This window comes from Xyrauchen texanus, chromosome 49 (genome assembly GCF_025860055.1).
Source record: "Xyrauchen texanus isolate HMW12.3.18 chromosome 49, RBS_HiC_50CHRs, whole genome shotgun sequence".
NCBI classification, from domain to species: Eukaryota; Metazoa; Chordata; class Actinopteri; order Cypriniformes; family Catostomidae; genus Xyrauchen; species Xyrauchen texanus.
The window spans coordinates 9,880,138-9,897,898 of NC_068324.1; the positions used below are offsets into that span (position 1 = coordinate 9,880,138).

At 36.3% G+C, this 17,761-nt stretch overlaps 1 protein-coding gene and 1 pseudogene across 8 annotated transcripts in view; both read left to right on the top strand.

Moving 5' to 3' along the window:
* Window positions 1-7,184: 7,184 nt before the first annotated feature.
* Window positions 7,185-16,969, top strand: LOC127640263 (olfactomedin-like protein 3B; annotated as a pseudogene).
* Window positions 11,214-17,761, top strand: part of LOC127640413 (liprin-beta-2-like) — a 67,253-nt gene continuing 60,705 nt past the window's right edge. For 4 of the 8 annotated variants that reach the window (XM_052122956.1, XM_052122958.1, XM_052122961.1 and 1 more), the window contains exon 1: window positions 11,215-11,291. The gene's annotated coding sequence lies outside the window, so the exon portion shown is untranslated. Of the gene's footprint in view, window positions 11,292-17,761 lie in introns of all 8 variants that reach the window. The other 4 variants (XM_052122954.1, XM_052122955.1, XM_052122960.1 and 1 more) reach the window with 3 other exon arrangements.

A 17,761-nucleotide genomic window follows, 5' to 3' on the forward strand; every position in this document is an offset into this window, starting at 1 on the left:
ATGTCCACTGTGAGAGACATAATCTAAAAAAAATCCAGAAATCACAATGTATGATTTTTTAACTATTTATTTGTATGATACAGCTGCAAATAAGTATTTGAACACCTGAGAAAATCAATGTTAATATTTGGTACAGTAGCCTTTGTTTTGCAATTAAACGTTTCCTGTAGTTTTTCACCAGGTTTGCACACACTGCAGGAGGGATTTTGGCCCACTCCTCCACACAGATCTTCTCTAGATCAGTAAGGTTTCTGGGCTGTCAGCTGAGAAACACGGAGTTTGAGCTCCCTCCAAAGATTCTCTATTGGGTTTAGGTCTGGAGACTGGCTAGGCCACGCCAGAACCTTGATATGCTTCTTACAGAGCCACTCCTTGGTTATCCTGGCTGTGTGCTTCGGGTCATTGTCATGTTGGAAGCCCCAGCCTCGACCCATCTTCAATGCTCTAACTGAGGGAAGGAGGTTGTTCCCCAAAATCTCGCTAATACATGGCCCCGGTCAACCTCTCCTTAATACAGTGCAGTCAGCCCTGTCCCATGTGCAGAAAAACACCCCCAAAGCATGATGCTACCACCCCCATGCTTCACAGTAGGGATGGTGTTCTTGGGATGGTACTCATCATTCTTCTTCCTTCAAACACGCTTAGTGGAATTATGACCAAAAGGTCTCATCTGACCACATGACTTTCTCCCATGACTCCTCTGGATCATCTAAATGGTCATTGGCAAACTTAAGACGGGCCTTGACATGTGCTGGTTTAAGCAGGGGAACCTTCCGTGCCATGCATGATTTCAAACCGTGGCGTCTTAGTGTATTACCAACAGTAACCTTGGAAGCGGTGGTCCCAGCTCTTTTCAGGTCATTGACCAGCTCCTCCCGTGTAGTTCTGGGCTGATTTTTCACCTTTCTTAGGATCATTGAGACCCCACGAGGTGAGATCTTGCATGGAGCCCCAGTCCGAGGGAGATTGACAGTCATGTTTAGCTTCTTCCATTTTCTAATGATTGCTCCAACAGTGGACTTTTTTTCACCAAGCTGCTTGGCGATTTCCCTGTAGCCCTTTCCAGCCTTGTGGAGGTGTACAATTTTGTCTCTAGTGTCTTTGGACAGCTCTTTGGTCTTGGCCATGTTAGTAGTTGGATTCTTACTGATTGTATGGGGTGGACAGGTGTCTTTATGCACCTAACGACCTCAAACAGGTGCATCTAATTTAGGATAATAAATGGAGTGGAGGTGGACATTTTAAAGGCAGACTAACAGGTCTTTGAGGGTCAGAATTCTAGCTGATAGACAGGTGTTCAAATACTTATTTGCAGCTGTATCATACAAATAAATAGTTAAAGAATCATACATTGTGATTTCTGGATTTTTTTTTTTAGATTATGTGTCTCACAGTGGACATGCACCTACGATGACAATTTCAGACCCCTCCATGATTTCTAAGTGGGAGAACTTGCAAAATAGCAGGGTGTTCAAATACTTATTTTCCTCACTGTATATATATATATATGTTTATGTCAGATGGTGGATAGCAGTTGTCTTCCCTCCTTCCTTCAGTTGAATCTGTCAGGATCTTCTCCACACTTTTGACATAATTGGACATTTCTTTTGGTGTATGAAATGCTTGCTTGGCATTGAACAGGGGCAGTGCCATGTGTTTTTCTTCAAATCGTATGTCACCATTACTCTTCAAAGTCTGCTGTAATACACAGTTTTTTGTTCAAACACAGATATATGAAATTTGTTGGGTGGGCCACCAATTTGCACTGACACTGACAAAGGAACACCTGGAACACCTTTGGTGTCTTCTGCCAGTCAGTCTGTGTTTGATCAGCACATGGGCAATAAGATAAGGTCTGCAAGTGGTCACATTCAAATGGGTGGATAAGTTTATAAACTATAACACAAACACAGGATGTACAGAAGAATGATGGCCCAGTGTTGGATAATTTTCTAACATCAGCATTTATAGTAAAATAGTAAGTAAATCATTCACTTGTTGCTGTGCGTTGTATTGAAGAGACACTAAAAAAAATCTGCTGCTTATTTCACCGAGATCATGACGATGCAGTCTTTCTTGTCTCCATGTAGGACATTCCCAAGAGGCAGCAAGGCAATAACGGCAGAATAAAACAAGTCCAAGAATAGAGCCGTAAGGGATCTTTAATGTTATATCCGTTCCAGGTAAGCAATAACCCTTGATGGAAGCAAATAATGTTCAGTGCCTGGTTTCTTCTCAAAGTATGAAGGCAAGACCCTGAGTAAAAAAAAAAAAATGTTGGGAGAAAGCATGCTGACACTGCAAAAAAAAAAAAAAAAAAAAAAAAAACTTCAGTTGAATTCAGAAGTTGTCATATACCTTGGCAAAATACATTTAAAGTTTTTCACAATTGTTGACATTTAATTGTAGAAAACATTCCCTGTCATAGGTCAGTTAGGATCACTACTTTATTTTAAGAATATGAAATGTCCGAATAATAGTAGAAAGAATTATATATTTCAGCTTTTATTTCTTTCATCACATTCCCAGTGGATCAAATGTTTTGGGTAGCCTTCCACAAGCTTCTCACAATAAGTTGCTGGAGTTTTGACCCAATCCTCCAGACAGAACTGGTGTAACTTAATAAGGTTTGTAGGCCTCCTAGCTCGCACACGCTTTTTCCATCAGATTGAGGTCAGGGCTTTGTGATGGCCACTCCAGTACCTTGACTTTGTTGTCCTTGCGCCATTTTGCAACAACTTTGGAGGTATGCTTGGGGTCATTGTCCATTTGGAAGACCCATTTGCGACCAAGCTTTAACTTCTTGGCTGATGTCTTGAGATGTTGCTTCAATATATCCACATAATTTTCCTTATTCAAGATGCCATTTATTTTGTGAAGTGCGGCAGTTAATCTTGCACCAAAGCACCCCTACAATATGATGTTGCCACCCCCATGCTTCATGTTTGGGATGGTGTTCTTCAGCTTGCAAGCATCACCCTTTTTACTCCAAAAATAACAATGGTGATTATGAGCAAACAGTTACATTTTTGTTTTATCAGACCAGAGAACATTTCTCCAAAAAGTATGATCTTTGTCCCTTGCACCTGCAAACTGTAGTCTGACTTTTTATGGCGGTTTTGGAGCAGTGGCTTCTTCCTTGCTGAACAGCCTTTAAGGTTATGTCGATATAGGACTCGTTTTAGTGTGGATATAGATACATGTATACCTGTTTCCTCCAGTATCTTCACAAGATCCTTTGCTGTTGTTCTGAGATTGATTTGCACTTTTTGCACCAAACTACATTCATCTCTAGGAGACAGAATGTGTCTCCTTTCTGAGCGGTATGATGGCTACATGGTCCCATAGTGTTTTTACTTGCAAACTATTATTTGTACAGATTAACGTGGTAACTTCAGGCATTTGGAAGTTGCTACCAAGGATGAACCAGACTTGTGGAGTTCCACATTTTTTAATGAGGTCTTGGCTGATTTCTTTTGATTTTCCCATGATGTCAAGCAAAGAGTCACTGAGTTTGAAGGTAGGCCTTAAAATACATCCACAGGTATACCTCCAATTCAGTACACCTCCTATCAGATGCTAATTGTCTAAGGCTTTGAAAATTTTCAAGCTGCTTAAAGGCACAGTTAACTTAGTGTATGTAAACTTCTGACCCACTAGTCAATTAAAAGTGAAACAATCTGTCTGTAAACAATTGTTGGGAAAATTACTTGTGTCATGCACAAAGTAGATGTCCTAAACGACTTGCCAAACTATAGTTTGCTAATATTAAATCTGTGGAGTGGTTAAAAAGTGTATGTACATTTCTGACTTCAACTGTACATAAGACTCCAGTGGTCACATCCAAATCTTCAGTAGTTATATGATAGGTGTGGGTGAGAAACAGATAAATATTTAAGTCCCTTTTTAACTGTAAATCTACATTTTCACCTCCACATTCTGGTTGGGATTGGTCAAATGGGGAGATTGCTAGTAAAAATAAAAAAAAAAGACTTACATCCAAATCTATCATATCACTTCTGAAGACATGGATTTTACCACTGGAGTCATATGGATTACTTTAATTTCTCCTTTATGTTATTTTTTGACATTCTGAGATCTGGTCATCATTTACTTCGATTTTATGGACTTATTCTTCTAAAAATCTTAATTTGTGTTCTGCTGAAGAAAGAAAGACATACACAACTGGGACGGCATCAGGGTGAGTAAATGCAGAGATTGTTTTAATTTTTTGGGAGAACTATCTCTTTAAGGCTTGTTTTCATCTTTACTTAAAATCAGTAAAGATGCTAGGCTTTTTACTTATTTTAATATAAATCTAACAAAACACTGATGTTTATGCTTAAATCAAGAAAAAAAATTGTTAATGGGGTGGGGAACATACATTTAATTCAAGATATATTCTCTGAAAACAAGTCATTTATAAATTCTGTCAATATTTACTCACAGTCATGTTGTTCTAAACCAGTATTACTTTCTTTCTTTCATGTAACTCATAAGGATATAAAAGGCAGAAGGTTAGACAGTAATACAGATTTAGAACAACATAATGGTGACTATATTGTGACTTCTCACTGTTAGATGAACTATTCCTTGAATATATCTATCTATCTATCTATCTATCTATCTATCTATCTATCTATCTATCTATATATATATATATATATATATATATATATATATATATCTATCTATTTATATATCATATATAGATATAGTATATATATATATATATATTATCATATATATATATATATATATATATATATATATATATATATATATATATACTATATCTTGTTGAACTAAAATAAAAATTTTCCCCACATCCATTAGGGCCTCACCCTTGTCCTGTTTACTAAAGCTCATGCCATGTTGATGCCTACTTATTCTGTGTATACACCGTTCTCCTTCTTGGTTCAATTAAAATGTTCAAGTCCATGAAGTGAAAGTACTAGAAGTAATAGCATAGTATATTAAAACATTATTTAAAAAGTAGAGCCTAATAACACCATATTTGCTATAATACATTTACAACACCATTGTATCAAGGCCTTAAAATGAATAATACAGTCATGTTTTTTTTATACCTGTTCAGCCTCCCTTTTCAAATGATGAAGATCCATCAGGAATGATAATTTATGGCTTTGAATACAAGTATTGTTGTTCATGCAGCTCTAAACAGCTGGAAGCTGATGGGGATAAAACAGAGGGTTGCGGAGACTGTTTGGGGAGCGTGCATGCCCTCGTTTGGTGGTGCAAGTGATGTTTGGGTCTCCAAGAAGGCTATGTTGTTTGATGTTTCAGTAGTTGTTTTGTAGTTTTGGTAATGGTCGTTTAACTATTTATACAATGGCTCCAAAAACTATTTGGCCACTTTTGGCCACTTAAGTGACAATTTAAAATGTATATTTTATTACATTAGATAACAAAACATCAAATCGATCTGAATCTGAAATCAAATTATGCTAGTCCTGTTCTTAGAAGTAACTTTACCTTTGTGTGCCAATTTTGCTAATACTTTATTTTTAAAATAAATATTTGTATCAAAAAAAAATTTTTGTATCAAACTTGCATTAGTGAGCTTTTATAGGCTTAATACAACTGTGTGTGTGTGTGTGTGCATGCATGCGTGTGTATGTGTGTGTGTGTGTGTGTGTGTGTGTGTGTATGTTATCGCTGGACTAGGATTCAGTCACAAACACTCAGAGACTGGTTAATGGATGCTCTGGGACAAGGTGTTAAAATTGTTTTAAAATTATTTAAATTATATAAATGATTGTTGTTGAAGTTGTAGGTTTCCATGTTAACCATGAACACAAAAATATGGGAAAATATAGCTCCCTTTTATATTGACATATGTTATGTTTTTCTTGCTTGATGTGAGTGTTTAAAGGCAGAGTGCTTTACTTTAGTAAATCAAGTGCATGGTTGTGTAGAGTTGTGATTGAATTAGGCCACACAAGTTTCCACATCAAATGTTTCTACATCATTGGAGCCTGCCATGTTGCCTTTGCAGTGTTTTCTTGGACAACAAACTCCCTGATGAAAAAAATCAAACCTCATTTTCAACATTTGCTTAGGCTTAGTGGTATCTTCATTCTAGTAATTCTGTAGTAATAAAAATAACACCAAAAATGTACATGGGCCCAAAGCAAATTAATATGGCAAATATAAATAAAATGTAATCTTGAACTTTAGTTAATGCAAAAAGCTGGCATTGTTATTTTTTGTTTAAGATGAGACAAATGTTTTAATGATGGCATTATGCAACAGCCTAAATAATACCTTAATTTAGGACAGTGGCATCAGGAACACATATTGTAAAAAGTGAGTTATCCAAGCTAAAATAATCAGATAAATCAGAGATGCTGGAATTAAGGACACATCTTCAATCTATGTAAACACACTTTCATTGTCATAGCAAAGGAAGTCAACAATGGACACTATTAAGACTGCTGTTCCCAGACTCCACAATGTTATTTTTGTCCTATTATAAGGCGCCATCTAATGGACAAAAAGAATCACCATGTAGCACAGAGTTTCAACACATTTTGACCACTGAATTAGAATTTTGACTTAATCATTATCTTTCCATTTGTGAATAATGGATTAAGAAAAGTCATTTTGATTCACACTGATCTGCTAATAAATCACTTAGGATGTTAGCCAGTCTGTCTGATCAATAAAAAAGAACTGGCTCAAAGAAATGGTTCGTATGCAAATGAGAAATATCTTGCCTATTTGTATTTAGAACAGTGCATAGCCACTAAAATGTTAATTCCATGAATTTTTCCACTTTGCAAGATGTATAGTCTGTTATATCTTTCTAATAAATATATACTTAATCAGAAACTATTGTCTTGACTATATTTACTCCATTAATTTGTTAATTGTTTAATTATTTGTAATTAGTGCTAGACCAAAACAACTGTAATTAATTCAGCTAAGTTTTGGTTCGAAGTAGGAGCATTTGCAGATGGTCCAATATTTTGTCAAATCAACCTCAAGGCTGCCTTTGAGGCCTGACACTACTTCCAGGAATAATATAATTTTTTATTTCCATGTCACTCATTTGGCAGTACAATTATAGTCTGTGTGCCAAAAATGAAGGTTAAGTTGAACAGCCAGTCAGACTGAAGCTTCTGAAGGTGTCCTGATGTGTATCCATTCTCAAATTTCAGATGGACAAACTGAAAATACCTTTGGAGAGAAAGGCAAGTATGGTGTACATTATATGCGTAGCGCAATCGTTATTTAAATTGTATAATCTGCAGATTTTATTTATCGAGTGTATGTGTATCAAGACATCTGGAGTTTACTATGGTTAAAAATACAGCGACAGCCTGTGAACGCTTGCCTTTTCAGCATCTTCCTTCGGATACAGTCCCAGAATTTTTTGGAACTCCACCTGGCTCCATTTCCCAGACTGACATTAGATAAGAAAGGAGTTCTCATAGTTTTATTATATAATGCAAACTGAACCAGACGGAAAGGAATTAGTGAGTGCATCAAAAGGGAAATATACAAAATGTCATTTTCATTGATAACCACACTCAATTTGCTGTTTGGCATGGGACAAGCTCAAAGAAAAACTCCTTATTTTATGATGCAATATTTTTTTACATGCAAATTTACATACACTTAGGTCGATGTCATTAAAATTAATTTTTAACCACTCCACAGATTTCATATTAGCAATTAGTCATTTAGTATAATTGTTTACAGACAGACTGTTTCCCTTTTAATTTACTATATCACAATTCCAGTGGGTCAGAAGTTTACATACACTAAATTAACTGTGCCTTTAAGCAGCTTGGAAAATTCCAGAAAATTATTTCAAGCCTTTATGCAATTAGCCAATTAGCATCTGATAGGCTAATTGGAGTCAATTGGAGGTGTACTTGTGGATGTATTTTAAGGCCTACCTTCAAACTCAGTGGCTCTTTGGGGAAATCAAAAGAAATCATAAAAACAATTGTGGACCTCTACAAGTCTGGTTCATCCTTGGAAGCAATTTCCAAATGCCTGGAGGTACCACGTTCATCTGTACAAACAAACAACAGTACGCAAGTATAAACCCCATGGGACCATGCAGCCATCATACCGCTCAGGAAGCATTCTGTCTCATAGAGATGAACGTAGTTTGGTGCGAAAGTGTGAGTCATTCCCAGAGCAACAGCAAAGGACCTTGTGAAGATGCTGGAGGAAACAGGTATACATGTATCTATATCCACAGTAAAATGAGTCGCATATCGGCATAACCTGAAAGGTTGCTCAACAAGGAAGAAGCCACTGCTCCAAAACCGCCATAAAAAAGCCAGACAACAGTTTGCAAGTGCACATGGGGACAAAGATCTTACTTTTTGGACAAATGTTTTGCAAGAAAACCAAAAAATTCCACCAAAAAAGACCAAAGTTATTCCTCTCCCTTTGCCCTGGCAAGAAACAGGTAATGTGCTGTTCAACGGCTTCGTATAATACCACCTCTGTAAACACCAACAATGAGATCTTAAAAGTCCACCTCAACAATCACACAGTGACAGATTGATTGTTGCTACCTGGGGCTGGCCGAATGCCTGCTTATTCCCCCAATCCTCACACCCTGCTGGATCTTACAGTAGATGAAAAGGGACCCATGCAGATCCAGACTTTGGAGGCAAATTGGTGATCTCCAAGCTGGATCATAGCAGTCTTGCAGTGGAGCAAACCTGGAATACCAACAGCAATGGCTGTGATGCAGATGCAGCTTCCATGATCTGTGGCAACTTGTATGTGGTCCACAATTCTCATTGTGGTGGCAGGTCCAGTATCCAATGCTTGTTTGATATTCATGACACCATTTACACAGAGAGCACCCCAGTGTTATTCTTCCCAAAGCATTTCACCAGTCACTCTGCTTTATGTTACCACCCCAAAAACAAGCAGCTGCATACCTGGGATGATGGTTATCAGACCATCTATAAGTTAGACATCAGAAGAAAGTTACTGCATAGGTCAGTTCTGCATGGTAGAATTCCAAGGCCAGTTACAATGAGATTCTTGTATCCAGCAGTGCTTAATTCTTCTTCCTAAAAACATCTAATCTGTTTGTAGTTTAATAGAAACCACTACTATACTTTGTTGTCGTGCAAAAAAATCATTTCCACACACACACAAAAAACAACAATGGAATATTTTTTTCCCTAACCTCCTTGGTTCAGTCAGGGAACTGCCAAGACTGACTTTTTCTTCTCAAATTTGTTTCTGATTTGAAACCATACAAGCATAGTGTGATATTACCAACAGGAGACTCTAAATTGTGCATTCTACAAATAAACTGCATTTCTGTAGGAATATCTAGAATGTAATGGTTCATCTATAATGTGTCTTCTGAAGAGAATATTTCATACAAGAAGAAAAACATTCAAATTAAGACATGTAGTGCTTTAATTTGCATGGGTGTGTGAATTTCTAGGTATTACGAGCAAGCCTGTTTTCCAAAATGCATTGGCAAGATTACTTAATGGGATAGTTCACCCAAAAATGAGAATTCTTTTATCCCAGATGTGAATGACTTTTTTTCTTCAGCAGAACACAAATGGAGATTTTTAGAAAAAATATCTCAGCTCTGTAGGTCCATGCAATGCAAGTGAATCATATAAAGGAAACATAAAAGTAATACATATGACTCCAGTGTTTAAATACATATTTTCAGCAATATAATAGGTGTGGGTGAGAAACAGAAGATTTAAGTCCTTTTTTACTCTAATTCTCCACTTTCACTTTCAGATGTGAAAACAACACTAAACAGGCACCATATGTGACTTTCAGTTTTTTCTCACCCACGCATTTAGCATTTGAAGATACTGATTAAACCAATTGAGTCTTGATCACTTCCATGTTTACTTTATGTGATGATGTCTGATTACCATTCACTTGCATTGAATGGACCTACAGAGCTGAGATATTTTTCTGAAAATCTTCATTTGTGGTCTGTAGAAGAAAGAGTCATACACATCTGGGATGGCATGGGGTGAGTAAATGATAAGAGAATTTTCATTTCAATTTTCATTTTCACATAACTGATGATTATAATAAACGTACTGTAACACCTAATCTAGGGGTAGTTTTAGAATGGACAGTCTAATGCATATTACACAGAATATCCTGCATATTACATTTCTAGATTAAGTAGTATACTAAGTATTTCCATTGTATACAAAAAAAAAAAAACAACAACAAACCCTCCGTCCTCCAAAATAACACTATACTGTGCCAACTTTGCATTAGCCATTGCTGTAATTATATATATATATAAAATAATAAGTAAATAATTAAAAAGCTTCTTACAGTGTTTGAAAGAGACTCCAGATTAATCATTGTGGTTTAAAAGTTGTAATAAATTTGGCGGAAACATGTATATATTATTCATGTATCATGCATGTTGTGTTCTAGTTGAACTTTGTTCTGCATCCTAGCCTGATAGTGTAAATTTCTTTATTTTCTTTGTTTATTGCTAACATAGAGTAACACAAAAAATAATAATATAAAACAGTGAAAATGTCACTATTGTAACTAATTGAAGAAATAATAGATACCAGTAACAAGGAAACATAAATAAAAGTAAGGACAGACGAAAATAAACTTGTAAATTGCCTTTCAGTTAGCGTATATTCCTACCTGTACTGGTAATCCCCATTGACCTCTTGCACATGCGCAGTTGCGCACTTTCTTGTAAGCCACTTTAGTAAGAGAACGTCCTTATTATTTTCCTGAATCTGAACTAGAACGGCCTGTACAGTAGATGACGCTGCTGTTCTCTCAAATTTCCCTTACCATTAAACAAGCGGTCATTTGAAACGTGTTTAAAGACGAATGTTACACTACAAAACGACATATTGGGAAAAACGTCTTATTTTATTATTAATACAGTAGCAAAACCCCTAAAACTGAAATTAAACTAAATATACAAATTGTTCCGCTCTCGTGCTTCTCTCAATGGTAAGTCTTTTAAATTGATTTTAATCGTTTTCTAAATAATACAGTTACATAATATGTTTCGCATAAATATCATTATAATAATCACGATTGCTATTTTATCCGGTTAATTTGCACATAATACGTAAATATTTTAGTGATAGGACACACCCCTCAAATTATATGACAGGTGATTGGTTATAGGAACTGTACCTCAATTTACAGGATGGATTTATTTTGGAGTCGCGCGGACCTATGTTAGCACATGTGCAATACATCAGCTAACTAGAGGATATAAAATCAGACGGGATTGGGAATTCCCTCCATTACAGGTAGGTTGCATTTTTTTTAAAAACACCCCTTCTTGTCCACAGAACTTTTTCGATGTATTGATAAATAGTTTAAAACATATGTAATACATATGCATAAACAAAACTTAAAGAGAGTTTGGAGGAAATAACGAGATTGCTATATTATATGTATTTGTCTTATTATAAATAATAGTGCGTTGTAAGCTACTTTAACAATAAGTTGACTTCAGTTGTTTGCGCAACGTGAATAAATATAGCCTTATAGCGTTTAAAGCGAAATTAAACTAAAATATACAGCAAACAATAATTTAAAAAAATTATTTGTAGCGGTATATCATCAGTTCTGCTGATTATAACATGTACCCATACTGCCCTTATTAAGGGGTTCTTTTGTTCATTAAGTATATACCTATACTGAATATATGCACCTATAAGCTTGACTTTGATGACCAAATAGGAATAATCACTGACCAGAAGATCAAACTTAACTTGATTGTCCAGTCAAATCCTGTAGGATCTGAGGAGATGAGTCATTCAGTATATGATGAACTTCTACATACAAGAAATAAGATACTATTATCTGACCACATAGGCTGTTCACAGAATATTTAGCTATTACTCGGCATTAAAGTCCATTACTGTTACTATTCACTGTCCATTATGATTTGTTTTACTGTCAGTCATTGTTATATTTTCTAAAACCTCTTCCTTCTGTATACTGACCCCATTTGTCAGAGTGAGCCAGCAGTCAGCATCAACGGTGTGCATTGGAAATTTCACTTGATAATGACTTTGTGGTTCAAAAAAGCTGTCTGTGAAGATCGTGTGCTCTGAGAAACAGATAAAGGCTTTTGTATTTGGCCACTTCCTTTGGCTTGTGAACACAGCACACAATTGTATTGCTCTTTGATGACAAACCACCGTTGAATGGTTGGGAAATTCAAATTTTGGGAAGGATATTGCAATTTCTTTTAACACATTCTAAGAATGGTGTCAAAGAAGAGCGAGAAGGGAGTGAAAACATTTAAGAAATTGTTTGGTTAATGGGTCATGTTGTTTTTAGTGAGAGGCCGATGTTGGCCATTCTGAGATTATTGGTATAGGGCAATAACTGTCTACCTGACCGATTAAGATGCGCTGACTCTCCTTATGTCCATTTCAAAATTTTGTTAAAAGCCTTGCAATTGGATAAAGGACACTTCCTGTTTTAAGATTTTTTGGGTGAAATTTGAGTAAACATTGCATAAAATAAGTGTATGTTTAATATCAACAACTGTGTGCATCTCATTTGCTGCAATTAAATAGCATATATATATATATATATATATATATATATATATATATATATATATATATATATATATATATATATATATATATATATATTGCTGTTGTAGTGGTGAATAGACACCCTGCATGTATTGGTATTATCCATTGAAAAATCCACACTCAAAAAAATATTTTAGCCCATTTTTAATATTTACACATTTTAATTTCATAATAAAATTCCTTCAAATTAAATTGTGTAATTGTTAACTAAATTAAATGAATAAAACTTTTTTATAAAAATGTAAATGCATAAATCTTAAAACGTCAGTTGACTGCTTGTCGTTATCTGTACTTAGTCTGCACAAGCTTGTTTAAAGTTGATTTTTCTTTTCTTGTGTGGCATCTATATGCCTAGTCTTACATTTATATGAAACTTATGTGAAAAATAATCTTTATACATTTAGGACATGCTGAAGGTTAAATACAATAAAACCTTTACAATTGTTACCTTTGACATCATCTCAAAATCAAGGGGCATCATCCCCATAACCAATGACCTTCACCTTTCGGTATCCTGAAAGAAATCTTGAAGTCTATTGAGATCATTGCCTGTTGGGGCTAATTAAACAGAACAGGTCCATTTAGGATTTATTTTAAAAACTAATGGTGGTAAGGTTGAAATATAGTAAAGAGTTCAAGAAAACAGGTGCAGGAGATCATTTGTTTCTCTGTTCTGAACACACATACAGTAGTGTCCTCAGGCATTTCTACTGTGCATTTACTGTGACTTTATTTATATAGAGGTGCATGTGCACGTCCTGATTGACCAGTTTTACCACAACCGTTTCGTTCCCAGAATGATAATTAGAAAATTGTAGTGATTGTCTCACACCACCTACAGTACTTCAGCTATCTCATTTTAAACTAGCAAATATTTGCATGAGTTCTCAGTTCAACTCTCCCTCAGTTATATTGACTTTGATATGTCCATTCAAAAACACTTGTATGTGTAATTAATGAAAAACGTATTAGTTGTGTTACCTACAGTACAGTATGCTCACAGCTGGTGTTTCTAAGTCTATAAACTCCTTCAGATTGAGATACAGAGCTGTGGAGTTCCCATGCAATATGCATTGGGCAGTATTGATGTCAAGGACCTGTAGGACGGAAATGTGACGTTTTGCCCCACAAGCAGGGCTTTCCTGTGCCAAACGACTCACTGACATTTTCACGGGCTCCGGTACCACAGTCGAATGCACCTGCTCAGGACTGACATTTCTCTTGTTACTGTGGAGGAGTACAGCATTCAACCTGACTGCCAGAACGCATCTTCTCCGGTGAGTAGAGCTCGGGATCGGCCGAAGGTTGAGCCACATCGAACTTACCACCGCCTACACTAGTCTCAGGCAAGGATCATGAATCATTCTGAGTTCCACGGTCCGTGCATGTAACATCATGCCAGAACTGTTTTGATCACTTGGACAGCATGATGTTAATAAGTGTGGAAGTGTTATGCTTGTCAAGTGATCACACCACATGTTGCCCAATGGCGTATTCATAAGGCAGAAATGTACGGATTCAGCTGCAACTCTATCCCCTTGATATTTGAACTGAGCTTTTGATGGGTGACTTAACATGTATAAAAGGTAACCTGCATTGAGATGGTAAACTTAGCTATGTAACCTTGAAGCAGTACATTGTAATATGAATCATAAATTGGAGGAATTTGATGTTGTTTTTTGGCCTTTGTTGTACCATCAGGGTCATTCCTTTCATACAGTGACTTTTGAACTCTGTCCCTGCATTCCAAACGTCATAAATTATGGCACTTCAAAGGCAGAAAAATAATTATCACCTTGCTGTTAGCAGGGTTTTTCCTGCCTAGAGAATTACTAAGTGGCCACCTCCGTCAAATTTCGTGCCGCCTCCGGCTGTCTACAAAACTCTGGTGGGTGTCTTCATGGAAAACACTAACAAGCATTGCACTCTGTGGATTGTCATTTGTAACAACAAATCTCGGCAATAATAATAAAAAAATTTCAGGTGTCGAATAGTAGCTTGATGTCATTTAACGTAACTTGAGATCATATAAAACTATAATGATGACACGCGAGAAGAGCTGCAGATCGAGTGTCTGATAGAAACACAGATCACAGCTTGGCAATATATCTTTATTTCATCCTTAATTAAAGTTAATATAATATGGGAGCATGCCATGTAAATAAACACAAACTCCAAAACTGTCATACTCTGTGCGGTCAGAGCCGCCGCTTCAACCAGTCGCGGAAGAGACACAATCTGAGCGGGAGTCGAGACCAGGAGAGATTTAAAGTTCCGCCGGCTGATGCGCACTCTAACACAGAGATGCTCGTCTCTCACCATCATAATACTCTTTATGGCTAAAAATGTTTACAGTGTTCAGTGACTAAAATGTCAATATGACTAAATGTTACTAAAATATGACTAAAATGTCAACAGTTTTCATTGACTAAAACTACATTAAAATTCCCAGACTTAGTCAACTAAAACTTGACTAAAAACAAATAGGATAAGGTTGACTAAATATGATAAAACTAAAAAGGACATTTGACACAGGACTAAGACTAAATTAAAAAAACAGATGACAAAATTAACCGTATTATTCAGTTGCCTGGTCATTAGGAGTGTATTAATGCAAAGCCAACGTTTACGTGTTCTTAACGTCACTTTTTTGATCAGTATGGTACCACCTCATTTTTAGCCAGGAAAAACCCTGTGTTAGGTAATTCAAAACAGAATTTCTAATAAAAATGACTTTAAAAATTAGTTCTGAATGACCGTTATTTTTGAGCCCCACTCTTTTCAGCACTACAAAGCTCTCACAATGGATGGTAAAGTCTTCGAAGGGCATAGGGCTTAAGGATGATAACTTCTTAATGGAATGCACCCTGTGACATCTATCCAAATGAAATTAAAATACTTGTGCTGTAATTTAAGTAAGAGTTTCTAAAAAAAGGATATAGAAAACTTTCTTAAATATGCTCTGGTCAAGCTCAGGTAATTTAACTTTGTTAAATATAACTTTGTTATTTACACCAGTGATTCCCAAACAGAGATATGCATACCACAGATAAGAAGGTTTCGGGGGTACACGAAAAGAGTTGGATTTTGCTTTGTTTAACCTATAAAACTAAATGTAGGACTTAATAGCCCAATAATAGGAATTAGGGTTGGGTAAAAAATTTACATTTTCAGAGTAATTGCAATCTTCCACTGAACAATATGGATTCTTAAAATCCAAAGATCGATCTAGATAAAATGCGAAGTTTAGCAACAAGGTTCCTGCGTGCTGAGAATAAGTTTGGTTTTACTCATTCCTTTAATGTGTGTCCAAAGACCAGTTCCATGCAATCCATTTGTCATTGATAATGTCTCTTTTAATTCTGTTTCTGTCCTTTACAGTCGTTAATAATAAATAAATAAATAAATAAAAACATTTAATTTTAATAAAGAAACTGGACAACTCCACTCTCGTTAATATGCACTCAACAAAAACAAAATGCTGAACTGCCAGTATTCTTAAAGAGCAGGTTTGGGAGGATTACTTTTGAAATGTATTCCACTACAGATAACAGAATACATGCATTATTCTAAATACTTTGGATTACTTCTTCAGCACTGGCAGATATTTTCACTTGTTTTGATTATTAAAACTCTGACAAAATGCACATGTTATAAATACATTCTCTGAAAAACCAAAATATCTTGCAGTGTTGTTTCTAAAATGTATCTTGTTTTAAGGATTTTTAGATATTTTTTTACAGGAAAACAATAAAAAAATTATGATCAAGAATTATGGCTGAAACGATTAGTCGACATTATCAACAACATCAACAATAAAAAATTGTCGACAACATTTTCCGTTGTCGAATAGTCGTTTCATCTCATTTAACGTAACAAGGGTTCACCTTTTAAAGTGAAAATACCATTTTAGCACTATCAATATAAATACTTAGTATTATATACATAGTACACATTATGCATTTAAAAAATAAACATGTAGGCCGAACTAAATATTAAACGGTCATGAAACCCCAAAACAAATTTTTTTTTAGATATTATAACAGTGTAACGGCTAAAGGATGGTAAGGAGGAGGTGGAACCAGCAGAACAGTCAACGTAAAATTTTAAAACATAAATTAACTCAAATCAACTTAAACACAAACACATAGTCAGAGCAAGGTCGAGTGACAAGGAGAGAGAGAGAAAACAGGCTCGCTGGTCCACAGACACACCGTCGCCTGGTCCTCAGCCACTCCTCCGACCTCTGGTGGATGACAGCTCGCTCCTCCCCTGGCAGACAGAATGGCTCCTCTCCTTTCTCGGTGGATGACAGTGAGTCCTCCGACTCTCGGTGGCTGGCAGAGACACCTCCATCCCCAGAAAGGTGACAGCGGCGAGGACTCCACGACAGTGCATCCCTCCTCCTTCCCGGGTTTCAGCACCAATGTAATGGGTAATGGATTTTAAGGAGGAGGTGGGAACTGGCAGAACAGTCAACGTAAACTTCAATAGCATAAATGAACTCACATCAACTTAAACACAAACACATAGACACACATAAACTTTGCCCGCATATGGCTCTCTCTCTCTCTCTCTCAAACTGGTGCCCCTGGCTCGTCTTTATCCCCCTCCTGTGTGTCCTCATGGCCCAGCCCCTCCCTCGTCACATACACACATATGTTTTTAACAGATATGAACAGGTTTCACATAATTGAATACAATGATTCAATTATGTTGCAGTCATTATGTTTATTTTTAAGGGTAAAGTGGCTATTTGCCCATTTTATTGAGCCATTTCGTTCTTCTGGTTTAAAAACAAAAGTTAAAGAAACTTCACAAAAATAAGGTACATACATAAATTCTGAGTTATGATTGGTAGGACAGTATATGTTCTTCAGTAGATTCTGAGATTTTCTCCGCAATATTCATGAGAGGGAACACTTCCGTCCAATCACAGTGATGACTAATGCATGAACTCACATTACAGCAGAAAATTACTCTTGAATGCAACAGTTGTTCCAGGCAGGCGCGAGACTTCAAAAGCACTTGCGGATCAGATATGAGAGTGGACCTTTACGCTAAACATCGTGATGTGATCTAAATCACTTGTCAGAATGGACCACAGTCCATATCCGGACCGGCGTGATTGTTTCTTGGCTGCAGTTCAGCTACTCATGCTC